At 38.3% G+C, this 13,615-nt stretch overlaps 1 pseudogene; it reads right to left on the bottom strand.

Annotated features, from left to right (window-relative positions):
* Positions 1-3,239: 3,239 nt before the first annotated feature.
* LOC125823213 (K(+) efflux antiporter 4-like) overlaps positions 3,240-13,615 on the bottom strand; it is a 29,722-nt pseudogene continuing 19,346 nt past the window's right edge.

The raw sequence follows: 13,615 nt of genomic DNA, 5'->3' as shown, positions 1-13,615 counted from the left end.
TGATTAATTGATTGGTTCAAGGCAAGTGGTCTCTTAAGCTTTGTAATCTAGAAGAATTGTCTACTTCTCTTCATTGTATGTATGTTGGGGAGTGATTTGGAATGAGGTGAAGGGTTTTATTGCTCCACTTGATTAATGTTATAAACAAAGAAGGGATAAATGAAAAGTCTCTACGATGATAACGACAATTTGTGAATTGCCTTGTTGTGACCTTATGTGATTTATTTGATTAAATGCCTTGATGGCTTGAATGTGGAGTTGAATTACATGACGTGTTGTCTCTTCGTGTGGTGTGATATTGCTTGTATGCATTGATTAATGAATTTCGTGATGAGGCATGTGATGATTATTGATGATGAGGTCTTTTCTGGCAGGTGCTTGTGATGTCGAGGTAATTTCCAGCCAGTGCAATTCATATAAAGCATATGGAAAATTGTTTCGGCTAGTGATTTGATATGAAGTCGATGGGAAATGGTTCCGGCTAGTGATTTTTGATATAAAGTCGATGGGAAATGGTTCCCTCTAGTGATTTGATATAAAGTCGATGAAAAATGGTCCCAGCTAGTGATTTCCGATGGGAAATGGTTTCTACTAGCGATATGACATAAGGCCGATGGAAAATGATTCTGGGGAGAGTTGATTCTTATGTTTGATGCATTTTGATGCTTATGATTGACTTATTAGTTAATTGTGATTTGTGTATTTGATACTTGTGATTTGACTACTTGATACGTGTTGGTTGTTGACTTGTGACTTTGGACTGTGAATGTTGAGCCTTGTGAACTATTTATTGTAGAACTGTTAGGTTGGGTTGATTTCTTTGCAAGTTGTAGTTTGAGGAGGTTCGGTTAGGTTGAAAAGGAGTATTCAAATTCTAGCTAGGTTGCCATGTTTATTTGGTTGTTTGTTGGGTACCGTGTTGTTGGTACTCACTCACTCCTTACTTCTATACTTGTGTAGGTTCCGAGCTGGATCCGTGTGACCTCCTCATTCTTCTTCTTCTTCTTTCGAGGCTTTTCAAGGATTTTGAGAGATAGCTGCTTGTCATCTCAGCGAGCCCTCTTGTTCCTTTACTTTATGATTTGTTCTATTTGAGAAAAAAAGACTATATGACTTGTATTTATATTTTGAATTCTCTTTTTATATTAGTGGCGTGTACACGTGACAATCAAATTTTGGGGTGTTAATAGAAAGAATAATTTTTCTAGCTTTTATCTTGTTCATGCTTTATCCTTCCGCATTTCATTCATTTTGTTGGGTTGAGGCTAACTTATCTTGGTGAGATAGACAAGTGTCATCACGTCCATTTTTTAATCGTAACATATAGTCATCATCTCATCGAGATAACAATTATGCTCAAAGACAAAGAATATAAGTGAAAGAAGTAAAAAATAGTTTGGAACACCAAAAAAATCAGCCTACTCGTTGAAAATAGTTTGCTGATTGTTGCTGAAGGAGTATGAAGTATTGGAGTGAAGTATTGCATTGGGTTATCATTGTTCGAAGGCATGATTTTATCTCTACGGAGAGAAACGTTTCTGCAAAAAGTGTTGCCTTTTTTTGTGTGTGTGAAGTGTTGCTGAATATTGTTGATGCAGTGAAGAATTAGGGTTATGGTTGTTCAAAGGTGTGGTTTTGTTTCTCTGTGAAGAGAGGCGTTTCTTCAGAAAAGTGCTCTAAAGTTTTGGTGGCTATTAGGTTAAAATTTACATGTCTATTTAGGCAATTTTAATTAGGTTTTAAGGAGGGTGAATATGTAATTTAACCTTTAAGATAGGAAGTTCATACTTTTACTAGTTCTCGAAAATGTGTGTTGCACATCTATCTCATACTAATTAATATTAATATTTTAAAATGATTTCAATAATATTAAAGTATGCACGTGATAATAATCGTAGGAGGAAAATAAAAGTGCAAATTGATGAATGATTTGCTATAATTTGTTCACCATTTCTTTCTAATGTGGTACCTCAAATTTCATTGAGCTTCAGACTCATTCAACTGTTGCAAATCACCTTGAGGTTTTTTAAGAAGTAAAGTAGAAAACTTAAAGAAACTGCAATTTTAAAATGAGAGGAAGTCTTTTTATTTATGGCTAACAAATGGTAGTATGAATAGGTGTTAATTTTGTCTTATCAAAAAAGACACTACTCTTCAGAAAAGTCACTACCCTTTGGAAATGTCACAATCCTTTGAAAAAGTGACAATCCTTCGAAAAAGTCACAACCCTTCGACAAAGTCACAACCCTTAAAAAAAGTCGCAACTCATCAGAAAAGTTATAACCTTTTGAAAAGGTCACAACCCTTTGAAAAAATCACAACTCTTCAAAAAAATCACTACTCTTTGAAACATTCACAACCTTTCAAAAAAGTCATAGCTTATCGAAAATGTCACAACCCTTCAATGTAAAAAAATTGTCTAGTTTTAATATAATATAAATAAATAAAAAATATACTAAATTGAGTGTTTTTAATTAGAAGTATTATAGTAACTTGACATTCAAGTTTGAAAGTTTATGCCTTTAAGGTAGTATAGAGGATAGATAGCTATAAATTATGACGTCATTAACCCTACTCATCTTGGGTGAAAAGAATAATGAAATTTAAAAAGATTGCCACAAAATCCAAAGAAATATTTAAAGTTCTTTAATTGGAAAAGATACTTGAAAGTTGAAATTATCTTTAAACACGGAAACAAAAATTGAGCAAAAACTTGAAAAAACTTTGAACTTCTAAAGCTCGCTCTTTAAACGTCTTCGAATTAGAAGTTGGAACAATGGGCAATGTGATGAACTAGTTATTTGGAATCAGAATCTATTGCCAACAGATCTTTTTAGTGATCAAATCAGGCAGCAAAATTTCCAAAATAATTTTTGTCATCGTGCATTTTTAGATAGTACTACAAATCTGTAACCCACAAAAACCCAATAATTGAAAGATCTTTTTGCCAAACAGATGATCTGGATATGCACAAAAAAATTGCAGAAAATCAATGATTTTAGTGAAACAATTGGAGGTCATAGCTCAACTGTATACAGTAAAGTAAGACTTTATACGCTAAACACTCTAACAGTATGTACTATCAGCTATTTACACTTGCCAACTTGAAACCACCAATTCCACAAACTCAAACTTACGATTAAAGAAAACAAAAAATTGCATTACAAATGGACGAGGTTGTACAGAGTAGTCCGTTAACACCGTCCCGGCAACAAATGCCAGAAAAATGTTTGTATACACTGCTCTGCATATGGCGACGAGTTTCCGACATATCAAAGAAAACCATCCGATGTGGGTGCATAAAACGAGCGTCATGATGATCAATCATCCAATCAATCAACAGCCTTTGCACACTTGGGCACCTGTCGCCCAGCATAAGAATGCCATCAGGTAAAGTGTGAGAATCGCTTTACTGTTCATGTTTCTATTTATTATCATGAATCATGAGGGCCTTGTATCAGCACAGTAATACGCTTAGAACTGTCTGCGCGCATGGTATCTCCTTTAGATCCAATCTGGGATAAAAGTCATTTTGAAGATACCTTAAAACTCTTAGCTAACCCGAGTATTCAGAGAAAAACCATGCAGAGTGTGCAGGCTGATAAAACTGAGAGAGAATCAGCTATTTTTAAGGAAAAAGCCACCCTACCTCATTTGGTATATCAAGGGAAAACCATCGCAGTAGAACTCCAAGGTGAACTACAGCAGGAATTAGCTTTGAAAAGTAACGGTGTTGTAACCTGCAGAAATGCTTTGGAGTTGGCACAAATTAATTTCTATAAAATATAACAGTCAATTCTAATTGATGTAGAAAACACCCCTACCCCACCCCCACCAAAAAAAGAAAATAGATTGGCCCATGTAACATTATAATTTCTGTTCACCAATTATTAGTTCAGGTTGCATGAGGCTCATCAGTGCTATATTGAGGCTAGCTGATAATATCTGGACCAGGCACATTCAAAGATAATAACCAGTAGTAACTTGATGATATGGGGGGGAAGATCCAAGATGGAGACTTCCAGAATGGACTAAGAAATAAAACATGCTAAGAACTAATCTGGGGTACTTTTGCAGACCATTCATATGCAGAAAATGGGATGTTTAGAGACCCCGGCCTGAACTAGCTTTGGTTGAGCCCTTTTATACAACTTAATGATACTCTCGCATTCTACTTTTGTTCTTTCCTTTCCTTCTATATTTGACCTCAATAAACTTATGTGGGAACCCTTTTGTTTGTTTTGGGCTAAAACCGAGGGAAAATAGACCATGTAATCTACAAACATTTTGTCATGCCATGTAGAAACTTCTAATGCCCCTTTTCTGCAAATACATCTGTCTGCAGCTAACTCACCTTGAATTTGGCTACACAATGTACAGCGAACTAATATCAATGCAACTAATATTGGTAAAGATATCTGGGAAGAAGCTTCAATCTTTTATATTTTCAATCCAAATCATCATTCAAGAATTTCCACTACTAACCCTACCAAAATGGAATCAAGGAAACCCCTTAATTCAGCTCTTAAGTTCAGCATGCGAAATTGCCACAAGTCTGAAGCATCTTTCAGATGCAGCTGCTCTCTCCTCAAAAAGGCACGAGCATTGAGCATGCAACAGTACCTTTGAATCGGCCAGTTAAATAAAAGGCATTCATTGGATCAGTCCACTTTCCACATCCCGGACCATGCAAACAGACACTTTTATAGAATTACTTTACTCATCAAAGCATAAACCATCCAAAATGAGAGATATATATAGAGGCAGATTAATGCTATGCCCTTCCATTAGCGCATCAAGACTTGTGCTCACAACCAAAGGATGCACAAAGGGAAGTTGTCACCATGTATCTCAAACACTCAAAAAGTACAGTATGTTCAGAGACTGCAATGCCCAGAACCCATTTAACATAAATGCCAACAACCATAACAGACTTGCTGAGAATCTGTAGAAGTCACAAAAGCGAGACTAAAGGAACATTTTTATTTTTGTCAAAAATGGAGAGAGCAACACATTTACATACCAGGCTAAGTGCAGTTGTTCCCAGAAGCAGCATATACACTTTACCCTGCAGCAGTGACCAAATTCCATCACTCATCTCAAGGTCATCAGTTCATAACATCAACCTAGATTAAAAATACATAAAGGAGTGGCAACAAGCAAAGCATTACGAGTAATTTTACTTGATAAATTTGGATTTCATGTGTCACAGATTTCCTTTGTCGATAAGGTAAGTGTGAGAAATATATGGGAAAAATATTATTGAATTGTGTATCTAAATAGTTACATTGAGACCCTATTTATAGACGCTACATTGGAATCCTTTTCCAACTAGGATTCCTATTCCTATTCTAAGTAGGAAATACTTATTTCTATTCTAACACTCCCCCTCAAGCTGGTGCATACAAATCATATGTACCTAGCTTGTTACAGATGTAATTAATACGAGGACATGTGAGGGACTTGGTGAAGATATCTGCAAGCTGATCATTTGACTTCACAAATTTCGTAACAATATCTCCCGAGAGTATCTTTTCTCTGACAAAGTGACAGTCAATCTCAATGTGCTTAGTCCTTTCATGAAACACTGGATTTGATGCGATATGAAGAGCCGCTTGATTATCACACACAAGTTCCATCTGATCAATTTTGCCAAATTTTAGTTCTCCCACCAACTGTTTGATCCAAACTAGCTCACAAGTTGCTGTCGCCATTGCTCGATATTCTGATTCTGCACTAGATCGAGCAACCACATTTTGTTTCTTACTCTTCCACGACACCAAATTACCTCTTACTAAAACACAATATCCGGATGTCGAACGTCTGTCAGAGGGTGATCCTGCCCAATCAGTGTCTGTATATCCAATGATATGCTCATGGCCTTGATCCTCAAAGAGTAGTCCTTTACCGGGAGCTGACTTTATATATCGTAGAATACGAACAACTGCTTCCCAATGACTATCACAAGGGTAAGTCATAAACTGACTTACAACACTCACAGGAAAAGAGATGTCAGGTCTAGTCACTGTGAGATAATTCAACTTTCCAACAAGCCGTCTATACCTTTCAGGATTACTAAGTGGCTCCCCCTGTCCTGGAAGGAGTTTAACATTCGGATCCATAGGAGTGTCAATAGGTCTACATCCCATCATTCATGTCTCCTCAAGAATGTCTAAGGCATACTTGCGTTGAGAAATAACAATACGTGATCTAGACTGAGCAACCTCAATACCTAGAAAATACTTCAATCTGCCAAGGTCTTTAGTCTAGAAGTGCTTAAAGAGATGTTGCTTCAAATCGGTGATACCATCTTGATCATTACTGGTGATAACAATATCATCAACGTAAACAACCAAATAGATACATCGACTTGGTGTAGAATGCCGATAAAACACAGAGTGATCAGCTCCACTATGAGTCATGCCAAACTCTTGAATTACTGTGCTGAACTTCCCAAACCAAGCTCGAGGAGACTATTTCAGACCATAGAGTAACCTACGCAATCGACATACAAGGCTACTAAACTCCCCCTGAGCAACAAAACCAGGTGGTTGCTCCATATAGACTTCTTCCTCAAGATTACCATGCAGAAAAGCATTCTTAATGTCCAACTGATGAAGAGGCCAATGACGAACGGCAGCCATAGATAGAAAAAGACGAACATATGCTATTTTAGCCACAGGAGCGAGAGTGTCACTATAATCTAGCCCAAATATCTGAGTATACCCTTTGGCAACAAGGCGAGCCTTAAGTCGATCAACCTGACCGTCTGGACCAATTTCTACTGCATAAACCCAACGACAACCAACAGTAGATTTACCTGCAGGAAGGGAGACAAGCTCCCAAGTACCACTCTTATGTAAAGCAGACATCTCATCAATCATAGCCTGCCTCCATCCAGAATGAGAAAGTGTTTCACCTGTAGTCTTAGGAATGGAAATAGAGGACAAAGACGACACAAATGCATAATGGGGTGATGATAGACGATGATAACTTAAGAAGGTATAATGTGGGTTAGTATTTCGAGTGGATCGTATACCTTTTTGAAGTGCAAGCGGTTGGCTATGAGGAGGCAAGTCTGCAGTAGGAGCAGGGTCTGGCGCATGACATGAATCATCTGGGACTAGGGTTGGACGTGGACGGCGATGATAAGTTAGTAGTGGTGGCACTACAACTGGAGATGTAGAAGTAATCGTAGATTCCTCAAAGGTTGGCACAGGTAAAGCCTGAGGTATGGGTAAGACCATAGATACATCAGGATGATCAGAAGATGTATAGTAAGGTTGAGACTCAAAAAATGTAACATCAGCAGACATAAGGTATCGATGAAGATCATGTGAATAACAACGATACCCTTTTTGAACTCGAGAGTAACCAAGAAAGACACATTTAAGGGCACGAGGAGCTAATTTATCTTTCCCTGGGGTTAAATTATGAACAAAGCATGTGCTCCCAAAGACACGAGGGGGGATAGGATAGAGATGTGACTGAGGAAACAGTATGGAATGTGGAACCTGATTCTGAATAGAAGAAGACGACATTCTATTAATTAAATAACAAGATGAAAGGATTGCATCACCCCAAAAACACAGCGGAACATGGGATTCAATGAGGAGAGTGCGAGCAGTCTCGATGAGATGCCTATTCTTTCTTTCTGCTACACCATTTTGCTGAGGAGTGTATGGACAAGATGTTTGGTGAATAATTCCTTGGTGAGACATAAACTCCTGAAACTGGGATGATAAGTATTCTAAGGCATTATCACTACGAAAAGTATGAATAGAAACACCAAACTGATTTTGTATTTCAGCAAAGAAACTTTTGAATATAGAAAATAACTCAGAACGATCTTTCATTAAGAAAACCCAAGTGCATCTCGAATAATCATCAATGAAACTAACAAAATAACGAAATCCTAAGGTGGAACTGACTCTACTAGGACCCCAAATGTCAGAATGAACTAATGAAAAAATAGACTCTGAACGACCCTCAGTACTACGTGAAAATGTAGCACGAGTGTGTTTCCCAAGTTGACACGACTCACAATCTAATGTGGATAAACTAGATAAACTAGGCACCATCTTTTGCAGTTTGGATAGACTTGGATGTCCCAAACGTTTGTGAATTAGATCTGGGAATCTGTAATGGAGCATGCTGTTAAGGAATTTGAAGAGGTAAGATAGTAAAGGCCTTGTGATTCATGTCATGTTCCAATCATCTGTCCCGTACTGCGGTCCTGCATGAGAAAGAAATCATCAAAAAAGGTTATGCTACAATGTAGGGCTTTCGTCAAACGACTAACCGATGCTAGATTAAAAGGAGAATCAGGGACATAAAGAACAGAGTCTAGGGTGACAGAAGATACGGGTTTGGCTTTTCCAACCCCTTTTGGTTTTGTTTGGATCCCATTGGCTAAAGTAATAGCTGGAAGAGATTGTGAATAAACAATATCAGACAATAGTGATTTATTACCAGAGATATGATCAGAAGCCCCTGAGTCTATGACCCATGATCCAAGAGTGCTAGACTGTGACACATAAGTAAATGAATTACCTGCAACATAAACATCAGGTTGTGCAACCGAAACTACTTGTGGAGACGTTTGTTTATTTGCACGATACCGAAGGAACTCTTTATATTCCTTTAGAACAATAGGATCATAACTGGGTGGTGGACCATGCAAAATATAACATATGTCACGAGTATGTCCAGGTTTATGACAATGACTACACTTGGATCGAGGTTTTCCAAAACGTTGTTTACTTACGCGGTTTCGAAGGAGCTCATTATATTCCTTTAGAACAATAGGATCATAACTGGGTGGTGGACCATGCAAAATATAACATACGTCACGAGTGTGTCCAGGTTTATGACAATGACTACACTTGGATCGAGATTTTCCAAAACGTTCTCTCCTTCGTCGATTCTCTATAGACTGGTATGTATGCTGGAAACTGACAGAAACTGCTACAGTGGTCTGAAAATATTGGAAACTGCTGGAATCTGCCCACAGTGGCCTGAAAATTCTGATTTTACCGGGAACTTGCCGGAAACTGCCCTACAGTGGTCTGCTTTCGCCGGAAACTGCCTGTAAATCACCGGAACCCTAATTCCGGTGATCGAATCTGGAGAAAACTGAATGGGTTCTGGTTGGAAATACTGGACGACCCTAACAGAAGAAAACTGCTCGAAAACAAATGACCGGAGCAGCACTCACGCGCCAACGCGTGACCAGATCTTGCCGGAAAACTTCCACCTTCGAACGGCGTGTGGAGGCACGTGAGGGGCTGTTTTCCGGTGGATCTAATTGGGGTTCGGTCGCTTGAGCTTCCCGAGCCTCATGATGGTGTTGTCTTTCGCACAACACCTTCAGAACGAAAGATGACACAAATCAGTCCCAACCGTCGTCGCCGGAATTTGACACGGTGACTTGAAGTTTCTCACCAATGCTCTGATACCATGTGAGAAATATATGGGAAAAATATTATTGAATTGTGTATCTAAATAGTTACATTGAGACCCTATTTATAGACACTACATTGGAATCCTTTTCCAACTAGGATTCCTATTCCTATTCTAAGTAGGAAATACTTATTTCTATTCTAACAGTAAGTAATTTTGTTTATGTAAAAGAGGAAACCCCATATACAAGTCATATACAAGATACTGTTCTCTAGTAAGAACAACCAATCTTTGTACAAATAGGGACTTCATAAGTGCAAAAGGAAATTAGAAACCAATGACTACCCTTCAAATATGTAAAATCATCTGTAATCCCAATCTCCTAAACAAAAGTTCCTCCTTAATGCTACATAAAATAACACAACATCATATTAGCATACAAAGTAAAGTAATTTTTTTCACGACGACATCATATTAGCATACAAACTAATAGAAAAAAAAAATTACTTCTGCGGAGCAGAGCACTTTAACTAAACCACTACCTCAATGAGATGAACATTTGAAGCGCGACTGAGAAGAACAAATGCAAACTCCCCTATTTGAGCCAGAGACATACCAACCTGGACATACCATTCAGACAAAGAACTTGTAATGCAAAACCAGAGGAACAAATACAGAGTTCAACAACTGTTGTATATAGGACATTAAACATTTTTTTAGGTAGACATAAACAGTTCTTAATACTTCATTTGGAAACCCTACACATCCAAACCCTCCTGCCCAGGGGCCACTGTGGTATTCTCCACTTATTCTCCTTGATGACACGGTCAACCCAAACTCATGGTTGGAGGTGAATGGGATCTCTACCACTAGAGCAAACTCTCTGGCAAAACAGTTTGGACTACTTACAAGAAGTGCAGCTTTGTTGGTATAACCAAAACCCTTGACCACTGCAGCAACCACAATAGTTTTTATGATAACAACCAATATAACAGCTGCCAGTAGAATATCGATATGATTCCAGAGAAAATGAACATGGATAAGCATTCCAATGCTGGATAGGAAAAGAGCAGCAAAGAAGTTCCGGATCGGTTCAACCTGCAACAAATGAAAATACCACTAAGAGGCAAGACCCATGACATGTGGATATGACACAACAATCTAACCAAAAACTAAGAACTAGTTAAGACTTGAGAACATAAATTTCAGCACGTCTAAACTTTTTCTGAAACTGTTGCAGCAATTATTCACTCAGATCACAAGGGCAATGAATGCTGAGGATTCAGGGCTCAACAAAAAAGATGATGAATCACCCACCCTTCTTCCACTTATCCCAATCAAAACTAGGATGTTCTCAAAGCTGGAAGATTATTTTCTCACGCCATCTTAAATCTCAATCCAATTGAAAAAAGAAGTCCCGGGAATGAAAAATCATGATGGAACAATTGAGTAGAGGTGGAGAAAAGATTTTGATAACAAAGGTCCTCGAATCCTTGGGAATTTTTTTTTTTTATAATTTTTTGAAACTGGTAACTTGTGTGTATTTCTATAAATGAACAAAACAGTACATGGATTGTACTGAAACCATATATACAATTTGACTCTCAGAAACTGAAGCTATTCTGACAATCTAAATTGAATCTAGCACATCAAGCAGTTTCTCCTGAGTAGGCTGTTGACACCAAAAACAAAAGAGCAAAATACAGTTCAATTTGATCTTTTGAATAGAGTTGTTCATATTCTCGAAACATCTGGAATTCCTGTGTTTCCAGATTGTCCACCAAATACTAGCCGGGACAATTCTCCATCTTCTATCCTTTGCCTCCAATCCTGCTTTCTCCCAACTCACTAAAGTTTCAGAGATCTTGACTGGCATTATCCAAGTGATGCCTCTGAGATTAATGAACATCCTCCATAGTTGCTCTGTTAGCTTGCAATCAAGAAAAAGATGGCTCACCGTCCCTGTTGTTTCACCACATAAAAAACATCTGTTACAAAGAGTAATCTCTCTTTTCATCAGGTTTTCTTCCTAAGTTAGTACAGTTTCTCTTGTTAGAAGCCAAACAAAACAAGCTACTTTATATGCTATCTTTGACTCTGAGATCTTGCCTGGCATTATCCAAGTGATGCCTCTGAGATTAATGAACATCCTCCATAGCTGTTCTGTTAGCTTGCAATCAAGAAAAAGATGGCTCACTGTCCCTGTTGTTTCACCACATAAAAAACATCTGTGACAGAGTAATGTCTCTTTTCATCAGGTTTTCTTCCTAAGTTAGTACAGTTTCTCTTGTTAGAAGCCAAACAAAGCAAGCTACTTTATATGGTATCTTTAACTTCCAGATGTACTTCCATGGCCAATTTTCAATTTGTTGGTTGGTCTGATTCAAAACTTAATACACTGCATTCACCTTGTATGCACCACTGCTGTGACCATTCCATCAAAAGTTGTCTCCCTTTCCCGTAAACCTCCAAAACTTCCCAGAATGTTGTAGAATTCCCTATTCCCAATCATTGAGCATCCTTCTAAATGTAAGATCCCATCCTTGGTCTGACCACAGTTCTGCAATGGTCTTTTGTTGATGCTGCACTAGGTTAAAAATATCAGAAAATCTCTCCTGGAAATTATCTGTCCAAACCAAACATCCTTCCAAACTATTTTGTCACCATCAACTACTTGATGAAGGAATTGTTCTTCAATTCAGACCATAAGACCCTAATGGATCTCGATATACCGACCCCATAAGGAGTATTGACCTCCTTCCGTTTGTCCATTTCCTCATATTTTGCTTTGATGGCTCTCCCCCATAACAGGTGATCTTCTCGAGTGTATCATCTCCAAAGCCATTTCATATTTAATGCCTTGCTCCGGAACTTCAGATCCCTAATTCCCAGTCCCCCCTTCTTTTTGCTCACTGTTTAAACCTACCATTTTACCAAATGAAAGCCTTCATCATCCTTGTTTCTCCTTGCCAAAGGAAAGATCTTATGGTGTCTAGTCTTTTAATAACTCTAGTTGGACATGAAAACAAAGACATCATATATGTAGGGAGGGCATCTAACCCAGCGTTTAGAAGTACAAGTCTTCCTCCCAAATACAAATACTGACGACTTCCACCAAGTTAGTTTCTTCTCACATTTCTCAATAATACATTTCCAAATTTCCTTGGATTTTGACCCTTCGGGGTGGCCCAGTGGTTTGGGCTTGGGACTTCCATGTTGGAGGTCTCAAGTTCGAAACCCCTTGCCAGTGAAAGCAAGGAGTTTGCTTTCTGGGTCGAGCTCGTCGCACCGGGCTTGCCTAGTGCGGGTTACCTCTCCTATGTGGTTTGCGAGCTATTGCATGCAGGGATTTTACCCTGTGATCACCCAAAGGGTAGCGGCTGCGGGTTTCCCTTGTCATCAAAAAAAATTCCTTGGATTTTGACTTTTCCCCTAAAAGGCATACCAAGGTAGACAGTGGGCAAGAAAAAATTGAAGTGTTCCATGTTTGTGGATTATTGATAGGAAATAGGGAGCTCTTCCTCCAATTGATGTGAAGTCCAAAAACACTATCAAACAGAATCAGAATCACCTCAGAAACTTAAGTTGCTCCTCTTTGGCATCACAGAAAATTAAAGTGTCATTTGCATATTGTAAATGAGTTATCTCCGACTATTATCACTCCTAGCCATATCAAAGCCATTTATCCTACCATAGTTCTTCGGTTTTTTGGTTGTCACTCTATTTCTTAGTTGTCTTCCCATATTATTAAGACCTTCTACAGCCAAAATTAACAAGGGACACAATGGATCATCTTGTTGTAGCCCTATTTGAGACTTAAAAAAACCAGCAGGAGAACCATTTATAAGATTAGAAAAACACATAGGTGATGTGCATCGTTTGAGTCAATTAATCTATTTGTGTCCAAAGCACATCCTCCCCAATATATGTAGGGACAATGGAGGGCATCTTATACAGAGTTTATGAGTACAAGTCTTCCTCCCAAAGACAAAAACTGAAACTTCAACCTAGTTAGTTTCTTCTCACATTTCTCAATAATACAATTCCAAAATTTCTATGGGTTTTATCTTTGCCCCTCAGGGCATACCATGGTAGATAGTGGACGGGGACCCAACTACTCCACCCAAGATTGAAGCGTTCCATGTTTCTGGCTTCATTGATAAGAAATGGGGAGTTCTTCCTCCAATTGATATTAAGGACAGAAACACATTCA

Source organism: Solanum verrucosum, unplaced genomic scaffold (genome assembly GCF_900185275.1).
Source record: "Solanum verrucosum unplaced genomic scaffold, falcon-dt-bn FXZP01000146.1, whole genome shotgun sequence".
Classification (NCBI taxonomy): Eukaryota; Viridiplantae; Streptophyta; class Magnoliopsida; order Solanales; family Solanaceae; genus Solanum; species Solanum verrucosum.
Note: the sequence above shows the minus strand (reverse complement) of the source record. Positions and strands in the feature narration are given on the sequence as shown.